The following is a 19,977-nucleotide window of genomic DNA, read 5'->3' as shown; positions in this document are numbered from 1 at the left end:
AGCACACACTGAAGCCGGGTCATGGGGAGCTTCTCCTCACCCAGCACCCCAAGTCCTTCTCCTGAGGCTGCTCCATCCAGTCTCCCCCAGCCTGTGTTTGTGCTGGGATTGCCCTGACCCAGGTTCAGGACCTTGCCTTTGGCCTTTCTGTGGAAGCAGTGCCATTCTTAGCAGCACTGTTCAAGGCAGGGCTTGTCCATTCACAGTGTGTCCAGTGAAGCTTATTTCTATTCATGTGCAGGTTTGATCCCTAAATTAGTACATTCTGAACCCTCCAAATGCACTTCTGAGGAAGAGTAAAGAATCTTGAAGGTGGAGAACATGTTTGGAGTTCTGGGTGTAGCGGGGTGAGCATTCTGAGCTGGTCTGAGGTCTGGCTAAGGGAGGCAGAGGCCATGTGTCTTGAAGTCTAGCCATGGGTCTTTTAAGCCCTGGGAAGTTAAGCTGAGCTGTCCTTAGAGTGTGCTGTCTGTGAATTTGATGCTGAGTTACAGTGTTTGGATTGCCTGGTCTGTGGGTGAGCATAGAGAAAAGCCAGGACTGTAGTTTGTGTCCATGTGTTTGCTTAGACTTGGTCCCTCTTAGACTTTTCCAGCAGCTTGTCCCTCTTCATGGGTGCTTGGGGAGCTCCTGGGTGCTAAACTGGTCAAAACTGGCCCAGGGTTTGCTTTTCAGTCGCTTGCTGGGTTTTTCCTGGCACTGAAAGCTGGCACACCAAGAGTTAGGGTGCTCATCCCAGGGGAGAGACGTGGCAGTGTGGATTCAGAGGTTGGCATGAGCTGCTGTAGAGCTGCCATTCAAAAGCTCTTGTTTTAGTCAAGACAGGTAACTGGAAGAGGGTTAAATTATTTCTCCTGTGCCTTTTTCCTCTTGCTGTGACAAGATGAAGGCATTACATGTGCTGCTGAGCAGGTAGATGGAAACCACTGACAGCCCTGGGCTTTCTGCAAGTGATGGAAGAGGTGGAAATGAAGAAGAGACTCTGAGCTCTGTTGGCAGCGAGGCCTGAAGTGTGGGAGCAGCATGAGAGATGAGGTTGGGAAGAAAACAGTGGAATGCACAGAAGCTCCAGTGTTTCCAGGTTCTATCAGAATTCCTTCTAGACTGCATGTGCTCAGTGAATTCTCTCATTTATTGTGTCTTGAGTCAGAAGCATGAGAAGTTTTAGGTAGTATTTGTATACATTTCTCTGTCCCTAGAAATAGGTGGGCTCTGTGTGATCCTGTTTTTCCTGGTAAGGAATTACGTACTTGCTGACAGGTTTCGTTCTGTGCCCACATTCCCCTCATGCCCTGTGCATAGGTGGCTTTGTCACAGAGTACCTGAGAAGTTTGGCAGCTTCTCAGTTCAGTGCTAAAACTTGGGTTCAGCCTTGCAGAAGTTCAGCAAACGTTAGTTCGTTAGTTTCTGAATTCACTGTGGTTTTGGTTTATTAAAGCTAAACACATGATTTCTGAGTGGAGTGAGTTCAGTCTGCTGCTCTGTGTATACCTGGGACAGTGCCAGTGATGGCATTGGACCACAGGTTGAGGTTTGTTGTTATTTTACCTCAACTTTCCTTGTGCCTCTGGAAGCAGCAGTGGAGTGTGAGGGAAAGGAGCCTGGTTGTTGAGCAGGAGCGGCAATGAGAGGGTTCGTGTCATGGAGCTTTGCACTGGTTGAATAGACATTGGGTTTGAATGTGTTCCTGAAGTGCTGCTGAAGCTTATCTGTTGTATTGTTTCTGGGTGAGTTTTCTGAATAGTAGAGGGATTTATGGTTCTTTAGCAGAAGAACTTGGACGAACAAGGGTGATTCCAGTGCCTAAAGGGGCTACAGGAAAACTGGAGAGGGGCTTTGGACAAGGGCCTGTAGGAACAGGCCAAGGGGAATGGCTTTAACCTGACAGGGGGAAGACTGAGATGAGCTCTTAGGCAGAAGTTCTTCCCTGTGAGGGTGCTGAGGCGCTGGCACAGGGTGTCTAGGGAAGCTGTGGCTGCCCCATTCCTGGCAGTGTTCAAGGCCAGGTTGGACACAGGGGCTTGGAGCAGCCTGCTCTAGTGGAAAGTGTCCCTGGCCGTGGCAGGGGGTTGGAACTGGAGGGGCTTTAAGGTCCCTTCCAACCCAAAACAGTCTGGGATTCTGTGATTCTCAAGTGTGTCTTGTGCCTTTTTTGATATGAACTGGGTCCAGGATGATGCCTGTCTCCTCCAGCAGGCACAGGAGGAAGACTTCAGACTTCTCAGACTTCATCATGGATAACTTGAGACATTTATAGTGTGCTCTGAATTTTGCAGGGTATTTACTTAACTCTTCTGTAAAGTTGGGCCGTTTTTAGGTGAGTTAAAGTTGTGCAGTGAAAAAATCTCGCCAACCCAAATGATCTGATTTCTTGGGAAGATCTTGGTGATAAAAATACTGCAAATGTAAATTGTGTGAGGTAGCAGCATGGTGTTATGTATGAAACTGGCAACTTTCCTCAGCTTGTTTAGTTACTGAGTGGCTTGACAGATTCTTAAAATGGATTAGAGCTGACTTCAAGTACCAGCTTGGGGGTGTGAAAGAGCAGTAGCTGCATTGGCAGGAGGAGAAACATCACTTCAGGTGACACTGTCCCTGCCTTGTGAATCACTGGGCTTGGTAACACTTCTGGTATTAGTACCAGGTAAGGAGCAGTAGGACGGGTTTTGGGACCTTCCATACCTCTGCAGGTGAATTACTGTAGACTCCAGCTTCTCTCCAGCCAGTGCATTGGACAGGAAACTCCTGTTTCTGATTTCCTTCTCTGCCACTGCTCTGGTGCCTTTGGCACTTTGGTGGTTTACTGCCATAAATAACTGCCCTTGCTCATCTTCAGCTTGGTTTTAGTTATCCGGTTACACCTGACCTTGTGGATTCAGCCTTCTGTGGTCTTCATTGTCTAACTCAAAACCCCACAGGGACTTCACATCCATCCCGTGTTGTGCTTGACAGGTTTGGGCAGGTTCTGTGCAAGCTCTGTCACCATAACATCTTGTTTTTGGGGATGGTCAGCTTTTGTGAAAGACATTCCCAGCACTTGGCCAGCAGTTTAAAATAGGACCTGGTCTCGGTTACTTCTATAATTACCAGCATCATTTCATGTATCTCATGATTTACATATCACTTTGCACATGTCCAGATGGAGAGGAAAATAAATTTCAGCAGTCACTCTCAACCTGAATTTATAAGGGATGTGTTTAAAACTGGTATTTGCTGTTAGGAGTGTGTGTGAAGTCCAAGAAATGTGGTGCAGAGGCACCAGCATTGGGGTGGAGAGGAGCAGGCTGCTGCTCTTACAGTCATAAGAGTGTTAGTCTAAGATCAGACTGGTTGCTGACTCCTTCAGTGGTATTTCATAGAACCCCAGAGTGGTTTGGGTTGAAGGGATCTTAAAGCTCCTCCACTTCCAACCCCTGCCATAGGCAGGGACACCTTCCAGTGGACCAGGTTGCTCCAAACCCTGTCCAACCTCGCCTTGGTTTGTGTTTCTTTTTTTACAATTTCAGCAGTTTCTGTCAAATTGGAAGTGCTCTGATAATGGGAACTAGGTTCTCTCCTGAAAATAGCGTGGTGGTGGAAGTTGGAGGAGGATTCCCTGTGAATGCTCTGTCCCTGGCAGTGTTCAAGACCAGGATGGACGAAGCCTTGGGTGAGATGGTTTAGTGTGAGGTGTCCCTGCCCATGGCAGGGGGGGTGGAACTAGATGATCTAAAGGTCCTTTCCAACCCTAGCCATTCTATGATTCTATGACTCTGCTTACAGCATAGCTTGTGAACAGACAGCACTATGCATCATGTTCAATGTGTCCTCATGACACCAGAAGGATCCATGAAGTACACAGCGGTTCCTTTGTGTTTGCTGCTGTATTTATTTACCCTGTAACTGGTGACTGTGGGAATATTTAACTTCCCATATTGTGGCTGTGTCTCAGAAGAGTTGGGGGATAGTTTTTCATTCATTTATTTATTTATTGAGGAATGAGGAAGTGTAAAAGACCAGTCATTGCCCAAAGTGATCATAGAATCATGAATCAGACTGTTTTGGGTTGGGAGGGACCATAAATCTCCTCCAGCTCCAGCCCCCTGCCATGGGCAGGGACATCTTCCACTAGAGCAGGTTGCTCCAAGCCCCTGTGCCCAACCGGGCCTTGAACACTGCCAGGAATGGGGCAGCCACAGCTTCGCTGGACACCCTGTGCCAGCACCTCAGCACCTTCATTGGGGAGTGCTTCTGCCTAAGAGCTCATCTCAGTCTCCCCTCTTGCAAGTTAAAGGCATTCCCCTTGTGCTGTCCCTACAGGCCCTTGTCCAAAGCCCCTCTCCAGTTTTCCTGTAGCCCCTTTAGGCACTGGGATCTGCTCTAAGGGCTCCCCTTACAGCGCCTAGGGGCTGTGTGTAGGATGGTACCAGGCACGGGATTTGGTGCACTAAAATTAGTTGAGGGTATCTGGAGCAATAATCTTAGTCAGTTGCTGTTTGTCTCAGCTCTGTCATTCCAGCTGAGGCTTAAAGAGGTGCCCTGTTCAGCAGAATGCTCCAGGAGGCTTTTTGTTAGTGCCCATGAAGCGATTCCAAATAAGATCTCAGTGTTGTGTGTGAGGCCACAGCCTGTAGAACGGTGGTGGAGCTGACAGCAACGCCTTGAGGACAAAATAGGGTCTTCTGTGGAGAATAAACTCTTGACAGCTTTTTGGGAGACATAAAAATATCCCGAGTTTTCCCTTGTCTTTTGGAAATGATAAATAAGTTTTGTTTTGTTTTTTATTATCCTCCTTGATAACTTCACAGCTATTACACCCTTTTATCCATGAATTTCTGGATCTTGAGAAAAGCAGGGTTGGAAAGGAGTTGATGATCTCCAAAAGCCCAACTTCAGGAACTTGATGGAAGTCAATAGTATAAATCCCATGAAAGGGCTTCTGGTCTGCCTTAAGTACTACTTCCATGTCTCACTTGTTGCACTGGAGAGGAAGACGTGGGAAAGGACAATGACCACTTTATACTGGGCTCTTTTTCCCTTTGGATTGTGGTGTTTTTTTGGTGGCTGCTCCTAATGTAGGTGGGAAGAAATCTGAATTAATTCCAAAGTGTGTGCAAGTGGAGATCAGATTGATTAGAGAATTGCTTGCTGGTTTGATTTAAGCTGCCTGTTGTTGTTCAGCCTATGAGTGCTGTGGAGATGCCCTGCATAAATGTCTTTTTCCCCTCAATTTGCATAACTAACTTAATTAGTAATGTCTTGAGGGATACTATTGCTTATATAAAAGCTTGAGTTTCATTAATCTTGTTTGATATTCCTGATCAACTGCATGCAAGCAGCGAAGGCAGTGGGAAGAGTATCGGTTTCTTTAAAAATAGCTGCTTTTTATGTAATATTATCAAATGCTCACATCCTTTCTTCATGGACTTGCATCCCAGTACTGACTGCTGGGAGGTGTCACTGGTTGTACAGTGAAGATAAGAGTCTTGCTTCCCTCTTGTGTTCTCCAGCTGTTAAGATAGGCAGCCAGAGATTGTGGAATCAACCAGGTGGGAAAAGCCCTTTAAGCTCATCCAGTCCAACTGTTCCCCAGCACTGCCAAGGCCATCACTAACCCATGGCACTGAAGGCCTCGGCTACACGGTGTGTGAACACTTGCAGGGATAGTGACTCCAGCACTGCCCTGGGCAGCCTGTTCCAGTGCCTGAGCACCCTTTGGGGAAGGAATTGTTCCTCATCTCCATTTAAACCTGCCCTGGTGCACCTTGAGGCCATTTCCTCTTGTCCCATCCCTTGTTCCCTGGCAGCAGAGCCTAGCGCCCTCCTGGCTCCATCCTCCTGTCAGGCAGTTGTAGGGAGTGACGAGGTACCCCTGAGCCTTCTCTTCTCCAGACTGAACCCCCCAGGTCCCTCAGCCGTTCCCCATCACACTTGTGCTCCAGGCCCTGCACCAGCTCCGTTGCCCTTCTCTGGCCCCGTTCCACTACCTCAATGTCTCTCTTGCAGTGAGGGTCCCAGAGCTGAACACAGGATTCGAGGTGCAGCCTCACCAGTGCCCAGTGCAGGGGCACAATCACTGCCCTGGCCCTGCTGCCATACTGGTGCTGATACAGGCCGGGATGCCAGTGAGATGCTCTTTTTTTTTATGAGTTAAATATACCTTTTGATTATTTTTATCAAGGGATTCTCATTCGTCTCAGTATTTTCCTCTTCACGTCTTTTCCAGATAAACAATCTCTCTTTCCAAGTATTACTACAAGTTGTGCACAGGGATTCTCTGCAGGGAGGCAGCATTCCAGCCCCTAGGAGCCTTGGTGCAGCCAGGTTGCTTTTCCCTGCTTCCCCCACAGAAGCAGGTACCAAAGCAAAAGGAGCTCAAGGAGAGTTCTCTGCTTGCCAGCAGCTTCCTTATGTGTGCTCTGGTTTTAATGTTTTGTTTTTTTGTAAGCAGAGGAGCACTGCAAGAAGCATCCAAGGTCTCCTGGCTCCCATGCTGCTGCCATAGTTGGGTTTTGGATACATTCTGCAGGCTCGAGGGCTATGTCTGAGTTGCCTTTCTGGCTTTAAGATGAAAGAGGCTAGATTTAGATCTTAGGCAGAAGTTCTTCCCTGTGAGGGTGCTGAGGCGCTAGCACAGGGTGCCCAGAGAAGCTGTGGCTGCCCCATCCCTGGCAGTGTCCAAGGCCAGGTTGTATGTGGCTTGGAGCAACCTGCTCTAGTGGAAGATGTCCCTGCCCATGGCAGGGGTTGGAACTGGATGAGCTTTAAAGTCCCTTCAGCCCAAACCAGTCTGGGGTTCTGTGATTGTCGTTCACAATAACCAGTTTCCCATTGACTGGTTTTGGGCATGCTGCCACACCAGTGAGAAGGTCAGAGTGAGAGCAATCTGGGATGTGTGTGCTGGAGGCCTGAAGAACAAGTGCAGGTCTAGCACAGGAGCATCCTCAGACAGTTGAATTCCTAGGAATCAAGAAAGTGCAGTTGGAATAAGGAAAGCTGTCACCTTGAATTCACATGATTCCCAGTTGTGTCTCTGAAGGCTTCTCTTTATGGATTCTCTATGGCCTAAGTTAGGCTAGATTTCCTCTAAAACCTGTGACTTAGGGGGTTAAGTTTGACCTGCTGGGTTTGTTCTCTCCAGCCTATGCAAAAATGCAAAATGCCTGGAGAAAAGGTAGAAAATATAAACTCCTATTTACTGGCACCACTTTGTTGTGCTCTGTTTCCAATCAGTTGTCAGACAAAATAAAGCGCATGGCTCAGGAGAGAATTAGGCTGAAATTGCAGCAGTGTGTGTTCGGGATGTAGGAAAGGACTTAACCCCATTACTCAAATCTGTTCTGACTTTGCTGAAAAGCGGTGGATCCCATTGTCCTGCTGCTCTTAGCTGGGAATTTATGAGCTGTTTCAGTTAAATAATGGAAGAAATTGAAGAAAATTGAGAGGAATGGAGTATCAAACTGAAGGATGACAGAGCTGGAGGCTGATGCCCGTCACTTGAAGTGTTGGAGGTTAAGTTCTTGCTGTTCTTCAAGTCAGAAGAACAGTGTCACGTCGGGTTGCTTCCACTATTCTGTAATCCAGGAAGGCCACTTCAGAAAGGTGTGACATGACTGTGTCCTTAAGATACTGATGTGAAATTTGCTTTCAGGAAGAACAAGATGGGTCCTTGCTCCTGTTCTTCATGGGTTTTACAACATGGACATGGGGTGAAAAGAAGCATTGAGGGAGAGCGGGACACTGTGCAGTCAGTTTGCTGACACCTTAATATGGATTGTGTAAGCTTGGAAAAACATCCCTGGCTTTTGCCTTGGTAAATCAGAATCACAGAATTCAAGGTTGGAAGGGACCTCTAAGATCATCTGCTCCAACCTTTTTAGGCAGAGCATGACCTAGACTAGACGGCCCAGCACCCTGTCTAGCCCAGTCTTAACAGTATTCAGGTTTCTTATAGCCCCTTCAGGCACTGGAGCTGCTCTAAGGTCTCCCCTTAAGGAGCCTTCTCTTCTCCAGGCTGACCCAGCCCAGCTCTCTCACCCTGGCTCCAGAGCAGAGCTGCTCCAGCCCTCACAGCATCTCTGTGTCTTCCTCTGGATTCTCTCCAGCAGCTCCACGTCCCTCTTGTGTTGGGGGAAGATGAAGAAGGAAGGGGAAGAAAATGAGAAAATACATTATTCTGTCTGTTAGTGCTGTGTTACACTCCTGTGCTGCTCTGGGTTGTGATGTTAAGATGTCAAGGCTGGTTGGAAATGTAGCATCAATGTGAGCATTCTCTTTCTGTTGGGGTAGTGAGAGAACACCATTTGATGCAGGGTCTGGCTGCTGTTGTCTTCTCTTTGATCAGGATCCTAGCATAAAAAAAAAAAAAAGGAATACCTGGATAGAGACAGGGGTTTGGTTAAACCCTCTTCACCAAGGCTCTGCAGTTGTGGGTGGGACTCAACAAGTTAAGCCAGGCTTAGTTCTCTTCCCACTTCCATCTATGAATCCCCTTTTAAAACCACGGCAAGGGCTCTTGTGGGGCCGGGTTCCTTGCTGCCGCCTAGAGGTGCTGGGGCCCCTGACCGAACGTGGGATACGTGTGGTGTTGCTGCAATTATTCTTGGAACAAGTGAAAATGACCCTCACGTTTCCCTGACAACCTACAACTTGCTTTTTGAAACCATGTCAAGAAAACAAGCATGTGTTCTTGAATGAGGTACAAGTCTCACAGCAGAGCAAGGGCCACGAGGGGCCGGGGCTGTTAACCCCTCACTGCCACAGCAGGGAAGGAACATGTTTGCCCTGTGCTGCAGAAGGAGCACAAGTGGAAAGAGGATGTCTGATGTGGTGCTGGTAGCTTTGCAGAGTGTTGGTCACCCATGGTCTTGCTCAGAGCTCTCGTTGGGTTGAAGGGTTGCATGGGAGTTTCTTTATGGTGGTAAAAAACTCTTTGGCTTTCAGTTACCTTTGGTTAATAACAGCTTTTTCCAATCTTTTCCAGGATAGGAAGCTTGAGGAAGAATTCACACTGGATGAAAATAATTTTCTGAAACTGGGAGTATTCCAGGAACTGTAACCCAAATGTTTCTCTGTCCGTGCAGAAGATTTCACATTTGAAATAACTTCTACTGAAGGTATGTACATCTCTTTTTTAAGCTCAGTAATGACAACATATTGTATTATGTGTTCTGGTGGTTGCTGCTGAGATTGTTCTTGCTGGTCATTTGAGAGGGAGCTGTAGTGGCCCTGGGATGGTCCTTCTGAGGAGATGAGAACTGGTTCCTTACAGCTGAGCAGCTCAGCTCTGCAGTCTAGTCATGGGATGTGGGTCAGGTTACTCCCTAAAACCAGGTTTAGCTGGTAAGTGTCTCTCAGAACTTAAGCTGATGGGAAGAAGATAGGACTTCTTTCTTTCTAGTGACTGTCTGTAATTCTGGGAAGCACTTGTGGCTCTTCCAAGAAGTAGCAGTATGGAAATGACATGTAGTAAGTACATTTTGTCATGGGGGTAGTCAGAGTGACCAGGCCGTGGTTACTCACTGGTTTTCATAAGGTGAGACATTGGAAGCATCCAACAAAGTTATCAAGCTGGCAGTGAAGCAAACAAGAGGAACTGCTCTTTGGTGCAGCGTGGGATTACACTGAGGATTTACAATTCAGGATTATTGGGATATGGACTGACTGCCTATGGGAGCCCTGGGATCCTCCTTGGTATCACCTGGAGCTGGCTGACTTGATCATTGTTCTGCTGCTGATTTGGTTATGAAGAGCTTTCTTAATGATACAAAGGCAAGAGATCTTATGTAAAGCAACGTCTCCCAGGGGAATAAGTTATGAATTAAAGGCATTCTTAAAACTCCACAAGGAAGGAGCAGACACTGAGTTTTATTGCAGAAAAAGTGCGGCTTTAGGTGAGCTGTGAATAAAGATGCTGCTGCTGAGGGAGCTGGTAATATTTATGTTGTGTGTCAGACCTGATGGCTGGGAACTGGTGAAATTTAAGGGTAGACCGAGATGAGCTCTTAGGCAGAAGTTCTTCCCTGTGAGGGTGCTGAGGTGGTGGCACAGGGTGCCCAGAGAAGCTGTGGCTGCCCCATTCCTGGCAGTGTTCAAGGCCAGGCTGGACACGGGCTTGGAGCAACCTGCTGTAGTGGAAGGTGTCCTTGTCTGTGGCAGGGGTTGGAACTGGAGCAGCTTTGAAGTCCCTTCCAACTGAAACTATGGCTCTGTGAACATTGCTCTGGAAGCCATCTGGGATCTGGAGCATATGGATGGTGCCCAGAGGTTAGTAATCATGTGGGTCAGTGACATACATAGAGATAAATAGTAGCAGGAAACGATGTAGCCCAGTCTGGCAAATTCTGCTCATCCCTGAGGTGTGGCTGGCTCAGCACCCTCAGTTACCTGCTCTTGCTGTCAATGGACACAGGAGAAGTTCAGAGCAGTGCAAGTGCAGGGTAGGCAGTGCCACCATCTGCCAGTCACCTGGGTGAGTGACCTGTCTGAAACATTCTGGCTGTAAAACCTTTGAGGGTCCTTTATAAACCTGCTTGATAGGAACTGGTGCAACCAGCTGGGGTCTTGAGCTCCACTGAGCTTTTGGTCTCCATAACCAGTAAGTTCTATGGCATTTCTTGGCTGCTTGATAACTTTGAGGTGTCCCTGTTCTTGGGTTTACTGGGGACTGTAAATAACTGTGCACTTCCTTAATACCATTCATGCCTTCTGCTGTATCTCCTGTTCTTCTGTGCTGTAGTCATGAATCAAGGCAAGTTTAATGCATCTTCCATTAGAAGCTGGTCTGCTTCATGTTCTGCTCAGTCTCTTTAAAGAGAAGCTGATCAGACCAGCTGCACTTTTTGAGCTCTGCTGCCTGTTCTGAGAGAAGCAAAGCAGACCTCGAGCAGCGAGATGCAATGTGCGATACTTGGGTGATGTCATGCCTCCTGTTTACTTGCTTGATCTTTGTTGGAATGACTTCTGACATGCTGGAGTGAGGCCGGAGAAGGGTAACAGAACTGATGCAGGGCCTGGAGCACAAGTGTGATGGGGAACAGCTGAGGGACCTGGGGGGTTCAGTCTGCAGAAGAGAAGGCTCAGGGGTACCTCGTCACTCCCTACAACTGCCTGACAGGAGGATGGAGCCAGGAGGGGGCTGGGCTCTGCTCCCAAGGAACAAGGGGTGGGACAAGAGGAAACGGCCTCAAGGTGCACCAGGGCAGGTTTAGATGGAGATGAGGAGCAATTCCTTCCCCAAAGGGTGCTCAGGCACTGGAACAGGCTGCCCAGTCACTATCCACAGACTGCTGGAGTCACTATCTCTGCAAGTGTTCACACACTGTGTAGCCGAGGCCTTCAGTGTCATAGGTTAGTGATGGCCTTGGCAGTGCTGGGGAACAGTTGGACTGGATGAGCTTAAAGGGCTTTTCCAACCTGGTTGATTCTCTGATTCTATGGTTACTTCTGCCTCTTTGGCTGCAGCACTGTACTGATATCCTTGACAGTATCTCAAAGATCATTCCAGGATCAGGATCTGTTCTGTTTGTATGTTAAAATGTCTTGTTTCTTCAAAAGGACCACTGTTGCATCACAGGAGGGCTGCTTGTCTGCTGTTTCCTGGCTCTGGCACTTGGGTCAGGTAGAGCCCTCTGGAAGGAGGAGAAGTGGCTCCTTCCTGGGATCATCTGAGCATATCTGGGGGAAGAGATTCCCAGAGGATGGGATAGGGCAGGCAGAAGAGTTGAGAGTGTGTGAAAATACAGCAGGAAAGAAACTGGTGATTCAGGAGAGTGTGGGATACAGCTCAGATGAGCAAGGGGCAGAGGGAGAGCCTGGCTTCAGAATTGGTGGACAGTGAAGGAGTTCTTGAGGATCCAGAGGAAGCTGCAAGCATTGACTGGATGCAGAAAGCTCCTGACTTAGATGAAACCCAAGGCCTATGGGGAATGGCTTTAACCTGCCAGAGGGGAGATTGAGATGAGCTCTTAGGCAGAAGCTCTTCCCTGTGAGGGTGCTGAGGCGCTGCCACAGGGTGCCCAGCAAAGCTGTGGCTGCTCCATCCCTGGCAGTGTTCAAGGCCAGGTTGGACACAGGGGCTTGGAGCAACCTGCTCTAGTGGAAGGTGTCCCTGTCCATGGCAGGGGGTTGGAACTGGAGGAGCTTTAAGCTTCCAACACAAACCATTCCTTGATTCTGTTATTTTTTTTATCTCTTTCTCTGTATAGGAAAGATGAAAACTAATTATTCTTATCAAGGAAATAAAAGAGGTTTTGTATTAAAACTCAAGGGAGGAAAAGCATAAAATAACCTTAAAATTCACATCAGGAATCCTAGCTGTCAAGACGAAAGCACCTGACTGCATTAAACACGACCTAGGGAAGACTCCTCAGTTGTGATGTAGCTGCTGGAGTTCCGTTTGCCCTTTTGTGTTCATAACAGAAGGGATGTTACAGGAAAGTCAAAAGGACTCAGGAATCCTTTCTTGGTGGAAACAAGCAGGATAATATACTTCTCTCAGCATTTCCATGTGGTTCCACTTAGTAAGTAAGTGGAAAATGTTAAATATTTTATTATATCAGGAATGGGCTTAAATAGGCTTAAATAGAAACAATAAATCAGTAAATGTTGGTGTTTTCCTCCCAGTTTCCAGCAGGAGTTGCCTGGGGATTGCTGGCATCCACTCTCCGTTTTACTGGGCTTGGAATACAGGGAACATTATGAAAGGGTGGAAAATGCTGTGGATGTCTCGTACGTGTGCCCATAGTCAGTGAGGCTCAGGGTAGCCTCTGGTACCTACAGGACTGACTGCAGGGATAATGCTGGGCAAAACAACACAAATATAGAATCCAGGTATGAAGAGGAAGACAAAATCTGGATTGACCTCCTGGTGGATAAGATTCTGGCCGGATGGTCACACTCAAAGAGTTGTGGTCAATGGCTCAACGCTCAAGTGGAGACCTATGACAAGTGCTGTTCTTCAGGGGTCAGTTTTGGGACTGATCTTATTCAACATCTTTGTTGTGACATGGATACCGGGCTTGAGCACCCTCAGGAAGTATGTGATGACACGGAGCTATGTGGTGCAGTGTCACAGTGGAGGGAAGGGATGGGATCTAGAGGGACCTGGAGAAATGGGAATGTGTAAACCTCATGAAATTGAGCAAGGCTAAGTGCAAGGTTCTGTCCCTGGGTCAGGGCAATCCCAGCACAAACACAGGCTGGGGGAGACTGGATGGAGCAGCCTCAGGAGAAGGACTTGGGGTGTTGGGTGAGAAGAAGCTCCCCATGACCCAGCTTCAGTGTGTGCTTGAGACCAGAACCCCCTTGTGTGCTGGGCTGCACATGCAGAGCGTGAGCAACAGCTCAAGGAGGGAATCCTGCCCCTCTGCTGAGCTCTGGGGAGACCCCCCCTGCAGTCCTGATCCAGCTCTGGAGCAACAGCACAGGAGGGACGTGGAGCTGTTGGAGTGAGGCCAGAGGAGGCCACAGAGATGCTCTGAGGGCTGGAGCAGCTGTGCTCTGGAGCCAGGCTGAGAGCTGGGCTGGTTCAGCCTGGAGAAGAGAAGGCTCCTTAAGGGGAGACCTATGATTCTGTGACAAGTTCACCAGAGATCCAGGGGAAGCAGGAAACGCACTGTGGTGGTGTTATTTTTGTTGCAGCAGCCAAGGAAGCGTTGCAGGGCCCTATGAGTTTTGTGATATGTGGAACTTGAGCCATGTATTTTAAATCTTCAGATCTGGAATGGACATGTGAAACTTTAAAACATGAATTTTAATCACCTGTTACTTTTGTAGATGCCTCCTGACTTTTTCTAGAACAGGTAGAGAGAGACCTTTGGACTCGACTTAATAGTGCTCAGGTGAAGGCTCTAAAAAGCCACTTCGCACTTTCCCCTAGAAGAACTGTTAAATAAAATCCAGGCCACAAAGTGAAAATCATAGCATCCCAGACTTGTTTGTGTCGGAAGGGACCTTAAAGCTCGTCCAGTTCCAGCCCCCTGCAACGGGCAGGGACACCTTCCACTAGAGCAGGTTGCTCCAAGCCCCTGTGTCCAACCTGGCCTTGAACACTGCCAGGAATGGGGCAGCCACAGCTTCGCTGGGCACCCTGTGCCAAGGCCTCAGCACCCTCACAGGGAAGAGCTTCTGCCTAAGATCTCATCTCAGTCTCCCCTCTGGCAGATTAAAGCCATTCCCCATTTTTTTGTCCCTACAGTCCCTTGTCCAAAGCCCCTCTCCAGTTTTCTTGTCCCTTGTAAATGATTACAGGATCATTGGAAGGATGATACGCAGTGAGGCAAACCCAGTCATTATGGGCCTCACAGAGGAGCGTGGAGGCTTTGGGCATTCTGATCATATAAGGAAGAAGATGAAGAGCAGAGATTACCTCAAAACATGCACAGTAAGGGGCAATATTACTGGTTTCTTACATTTCTGTTGTTGACCATCTCTCCGGCCCCAGTGTGCAGCCAGGGATTGCCTTGTGTGGTGTTGTGCTGCTTGACTGGAGCCTCCACATACCTTCTAAATATTCAGACATTCCTGGTGTGCATTGTTGGCAAACAGCAGGTGTTTGAGTGACACTTTAATTCTGCACGTTCCCATTTAGAAATGCTCTCCAGAAAGCTGTTAATGTTCAGAAACAGCAGCTTGTTCTTACAGACAGCTCCTTGCTTCACATAGCCGTGGGTTTGTCTTTCATTGCATACCCCAGCTCAGAAATACGATGGATAGCTTTGGAGGACTTTGAGATGTCCACCTGCAAAGGCAGAAGACATGGTCTAGGGTGAGGTATCCCTGCCCATGGCAGGGGGTTGTAACTGTACGGTCTTAAGGTCCTTTCCAACCCTGACTGTTCTATGGTTCTATGATTCTGTGTCTAGTTTCTGTTGATGTAGATGCCCTAAAGAAAAGTACCCAAGTGGCGAGATGCCATCCAGAGGGACTTGGACAAGCTGAAGAAGTAGGCCCACTGCAAACCTCATGAAGTCCAACAAGGCAAATGCAAGGTCCTGCACATGGATTGAGGCAGTCCCCAGTATCAACACAGGGTGGGGGATGAAGGGAATGAGAGTAGCCCTGAGGAGAAGGACTTGGAGGTATTGTTGGGTGAAAGGTTGGACATGTGCGCTTGCAGTCCAGAGGAGCCAGAGGGGGGCCAACAGGTGGTGGTCCTGCTCTGGTGAGACCCCTCCTGGAGCATGACATCCTGCTGTGGAGTCCTCAGTACAGGAAGGACATGGACCTGTTGAAGAGAGGCCAGAGGAGGCCACAAAAATGATCAGATCATGGAGCACTTCTGTGAGGAAAGGCTGAGAGAACTGGTCTTGTTCAGCCTCAAGCAGAGAAGGCTCTGGGGAGACCTTATTGTGGCTTTTCAGTTCTTAAAAAGGGTCTCTCAGAAAGGTGGGGGGAGACTTTTTAGCAGGGCCTGTTATGAGAGGACAAGGGTGATGGTTTTAAACTGGCAGAGGAGATTCAGGCTGGATGTGAGGAAGAAATTCTTTACAATGAAGATGCTGAGGTGCTGGCACAGGGTGCCCAGAGAAACTGTGGCTGCCCCAACCGTGGCAGTGTTCAAGGCCAGGTTGGACCTGGGCTTGGAGCAACCTGCTGTAGTGGAAGGTGTCCCTGCCTGTGGCAGGGGGTTGGAACTGGAGGAGCTTTAAGGTCCCATCAACCCAAACCTTTCCATGATTCCATGCCTAATCCCTATGGACAGAGCAGTCCATACAAACCACTCTGGGCTTTCAGGCCTGCTGAGCAGGCAGGGCTCCTGCTAGGACAGGGAGATCTCTGGCTCCTGCTTTGCTGGATGTCAGCAGCATTGGGTGTTTCTTACTGCCTTTTCCCCTGCTGAACACTGCTTGCAGCCTGGACAAGAGGCGTGAGCACAGTTGTAATGAGCACAATGAATTTTCTTCTCCCCAAATGCAAGAGCTAGAAACAGCTTTAAGAGAAAAATAGCAGGAGTTATCTAGAGCAGCAGGAATGTGAACCCTGACCCCACCATGTTTATCCTCATGTTCTCATATTCTGATTTAGCTCTGTTTTACATGTTGGGTAAGGAAGGAAAATGCAATTTGAGAAGCTGTGTGAGGGGGATTGTTTGGAGGATCTGCAGGGCTCTGAGCAGCCTCTTGCTATCTCAGACAAGCTCTGCCTTGGCTACAAATAAGAGCAGGCTGGTGGTGGGGATGGCAGCTTGGTGAAGAAGTACCCACTTATGGAAGGCTTATTCTGAGCTGTTCACAGCTGGTAATCCCTGTAACATCCTCTTGCAGCTCAGGACTTCCCCAGGTCTGCAGAACTGGGAACTTCAGTACGGGGAGAGTAAGTGCACTGTGGTAGGAATGATGTTTGTGGTATGAGGTAGGTGAAAGAATGACAGCTAGATGGTTGAATATGGTTAGTAAAATGAGAAAATTCACAGTACTTTTGAATTATAACTATTTAGTTGTGGTCCCAAAAGCACTGATGTGACTGTTCTCTTCATTAATGTATCCAAGGAATTTACCCATCATCTTTAAGAGGAAGTTCTCACTTTTACCAAATGCTCCTTTTTGTTTGCATCCTTTTAAAGTAAGTTTTATGAAGATTTTGACTTTTAGTGTCAATTAGATCAGAACAAAGCCTGGGACTTAACTTCTTATTTACAGAAAAAGTAAACGTTAACAGCTCTCCAGTTTCACGTTTCAGAGCAGCTTCCTCTTAATTCATCTGCTGTACACAGCTTGAAGTTTTCACCTTATCCTGCTCCGTAACTTATACCATCCTTGTGGATTTCTTAAACAATTTAACTGGAAGCAATAAGTTTAATGCACACAACGTAATCACTGTAGACAGCTAAACCAATGTGTTCACTGCACATTGTGATCAGTGTTGTCTTTATACTCATGCTTTACCCCTTCTGCTTTCAATAGATCAGTAGTTTTTAAGGACTGACTGGTGTGTCTTGAAGAGGTTTTATCCCATTCTGTGTCTGAGAGAGGGAAAGTGAATGTGAGGAGGTGGTGTTTTGTAACTCAGCATGGCTGCGAGGAGCAATGACACACAGGGAATTCCATCCAGCTGCTTTAAAAAGTACTTTTCCAAAGAGTTTGAAACTTTGCTGTGGTTTAAGGTCAGGGAACACTTTTGACACCAAGCTCAAATGGATTTAAAAAGGTTAATCATAGAATGGCTTGGGTTGGAAAGGACCATAAGATCATTCAGCTCTAACCCCCTGCCACAGACAGGGACACCTTCCACTAGAGCAGGTTGCTTCAAGCCCCTGTGTCCAACCTGGCCTTGAACACTGCCAGGGATGGGGCAGCCATAGCTTCTCTGGGCACCCTGTGCAAGTGTCTCAGCACCCTCACAGGGGAGAATTTCTGCCTTAGATCTAACCTGAACTTCTCCTGTTTCAGCTTGAGCCCATCACCCTTGTCCTGTCGCTGCAGTCCCTGATGAAGAGTCCCTCCAGCATTCTTGTAGCCCCCTTCAGACACTGGAAGCTGCTCTGAGGTCTCCACTCAGCTTCTCTTCTTTAGCATATCTGTAGGGTGTATTAACTGATAATTGTTAAACATGAGATTTCAGGTGGCACTTGAGGTTATCTGTGATGAAATGAGAGAATGTTGAGGCAGTTTACCAGGAAAACCTCATTCCTACCCTTCTTCCCAGCCCTGGGTCCTGTGCTTCTGGGAGGGGGCTCTTCTCACCCAAGATGGGCATAGCATGTTGCTTCCTGTCATCGTGAAGGCATCTCAGTGCTGTTTTAGACATTCTGCTTTTGCTTTTTCTGAGCAGATTCAAGAAATTAAGAAATCCCAACTAGAGAAGTGACTCTGTCCAGAAAGCCTCTTCACTTGCAGAAGGGGAGATTGTCATTAGTTGGAAGCTGAGGCTTGGGCTCTGCTTGGCTTCTTGCCTACAGAGTTCATAAATGCTTCCTTTTCCTTCTCAGCCCTGTGTTAAAGGTAGGAAAACCAAAACTGCATCCAGTGTGCCTGGAAACTGAAGTTTCCCTTTCTGGAGTACACTGATGCCAAGCAGTGGTAGTTTCAGAACAGGGTAAGTAGAAGGATAGTTGGGGAACTCCCGGCATTTGATGTGCTCAGCACTGAAGATCCATTCTTGAAGCACTGTCAAAGGTTAAATTAAAAGATGATCCCTAACTTTCATTTAATGACAACTTGGGAGGGAAAAATGGGCATTCTTCAGTTGAGAAACCTTTCCCTCTTACAGAATCACAGAATGGTTTGGGTTGGAAAGGACCTTAAGATCATCCAGTTCCAGCGCAAGTTATTTCACTTCAGCATGGAAAACTCTGTCAAAGTGAAAACTGCCATCCTTGTACTAATGTTGGAATAGCCTGTTTCATCATCTCAACCCAAGTCTGTTGAAATACATCAGTTTGAGAGATTTTGTTCCTATTAAAGATACTTAAAACCCCAATTCCTGACCATGTTCTCATCCCTTTAGCGCTTGAGGTTAGGCAGCTGCTTCAAACACTCCTGCGCTTGGCCTTGTTACCATTACATCCCTGAAACTCAGAGCATGTTGAAGTCTCATGGAGTATAATGCTTTTCTGGACATAGAATAAGTAGCTGTGAATACTAAGGAGGTGTAAGGAAGGGCAGTAGGAGCTGTTATATGACCATACAAGAGTTGATGTATGTTTCATTGCAGACTTCTATAAACCTTAGAGATCTGTTTCTCCATCCTGCTTTCTGATGTGTCTCTCTGTTAATTTTGTATCTCCTAGAGCACAAGTGTGATGGGGAATGACTGAGGGACCTGGGGGGTTCAGTCTGGAGAAGAGAAGGCTTGGGGGGCCTTATTGCTCCCTACAACTGCCTGACAGGAGGATGGAGCCAAGAGGGGGCTGGACTCTGCTCCCAAGGAACAAGGGATGGGACAAGAGGAAACGGCCTCAAGGTGCACCAGGGCAGGTTTAGATGGAGATGAGGAACAATTCCTTCCCCAAAGGGTGCTCAGGCACTGGAACAGGCTGCCCAGGGCAGTGCTGGAGTCACCGTCCCTGCAAGTGTTCACACACCGTGTAGCTGAGGCCTCAGTGCCACGGGTTAGTGATGGCCTTGGCAGTGCTGGGGATTGGTTGGACTGGATGAGCTTAAAGGGCTTTTCCATCCTGGTTGATAAGACAATTATATGAGATTTTTACCTCTTTGGCTGTGGCTTTATATTGAGTTTGAGAGGGGATCTCGTCAATGCTGATCAGTATCTTAAGGCTGGGTGCCAGGAAGACGGTGCCAGAGTATTTTCAGTGTTGCCCAGTGACAAGATGAAGAGCAATGGCCAGAAACAGCAAGCTTCATCTCAACATGAGGAAGAGCTTCTTTCCATTGAGGGTGGTAGAGCACTGGAACAGGCTGCCCAGGAGGGTTGTGGAGCCTTCCTCTCTGGAGACATTCCAAACCTGACTGAATGCGTTCCTGTGTGATCTGCTCTGGGTGGCCCTGCCTTGGCAGGGGGTTGGACTGGATAACCTCCTGAGAACTCTTCCAATCTGAAGGATTCTGGGATTCCTTTGTTGGGTCCCTTCTCTTTGCTGCCATACCAATATAGGTGTCTTGGTGGTAGCTTGTTTCATGTTGAACATGGTCATGATTTTCTTCTTGTTGGTAGGATTTAGGGAGTCCAAGGTGGTCATCGAGGATCTACTATTGAGGACTGGAACCTTCTTAACAAGAATGAAGGAATGAGTGCAGAAGACGGTTCACACTGACAGGATGTAAAAACCAAGCTGAGCTCTGTAAGAAGGTTCTGCAATTCCACAAGAGGAAATGATGCAGACCACAGAATTATTCAGCAGAGATGGGATGTTCCTTCTCCTGCTCTCACCAGCAAATAGTGAGAGCTATGAGAGAGTCTCTTTTGCCTTCTGCTTTCGTTCTCATTGAGTTACAACTGCACACACACCAGCCTCGATGGTGACCGAGTGGCCTGTGGTGAGCAGGGTGTGCTTCGTTTCCACACCTCTTACTGCTGACTTCCCTACATGGGTCTGTT

The 19,977-nt window shown here is 47.8% G+C and overlaps 1 protein-coding gene across 4 annotated transcripts in view; it reads left to right on the top strand.

The window, feature by feature from the left end:
* Positions 1-19,977, top strand: part of PPP6R2 (protein phosphatase 6 regulatory subunit 2) — a 90,190-nt gene that overhangs the window by 18,757 nt on the left and 51,456 nt on the right. For all 4 annotated transcript variants that reach the window (XR_008973926.1, XM_057422442.1, XM_057422441.1 and 1 more), the window contains exon 3: positions 8,963-9,095. The gene's annotated coding sequence lies outside the window, so the exon portion shown is untranslated. The remainder of the gene's footprint in view (positions 1-8,962; positions 9,096-19,977) is intronic.

This window comes from Pezoporus wallicus, unplaced genomic scaffold, assembly GCF_028554395.1.
Source record: "Pezoporus wallicus isolate ANWC-B61680 ecotype Strahan unplaced genomic scaffold, APGP_CSIRO_Pwel_v1 contig_3058, whole genome shotgun sequence".
In the NCBI taxonomy this organism is placed as follows: Eukaryota; Metazoa; Chordata; class Aves; order Psittaciformes; family Psittacidae; genus Pezoporus; species Pezoporus wallicus.
Note: the sequence above shows the minus strand (reverse complement) of the source record. Positions and strands in the feature narration are given on the sequence as shown.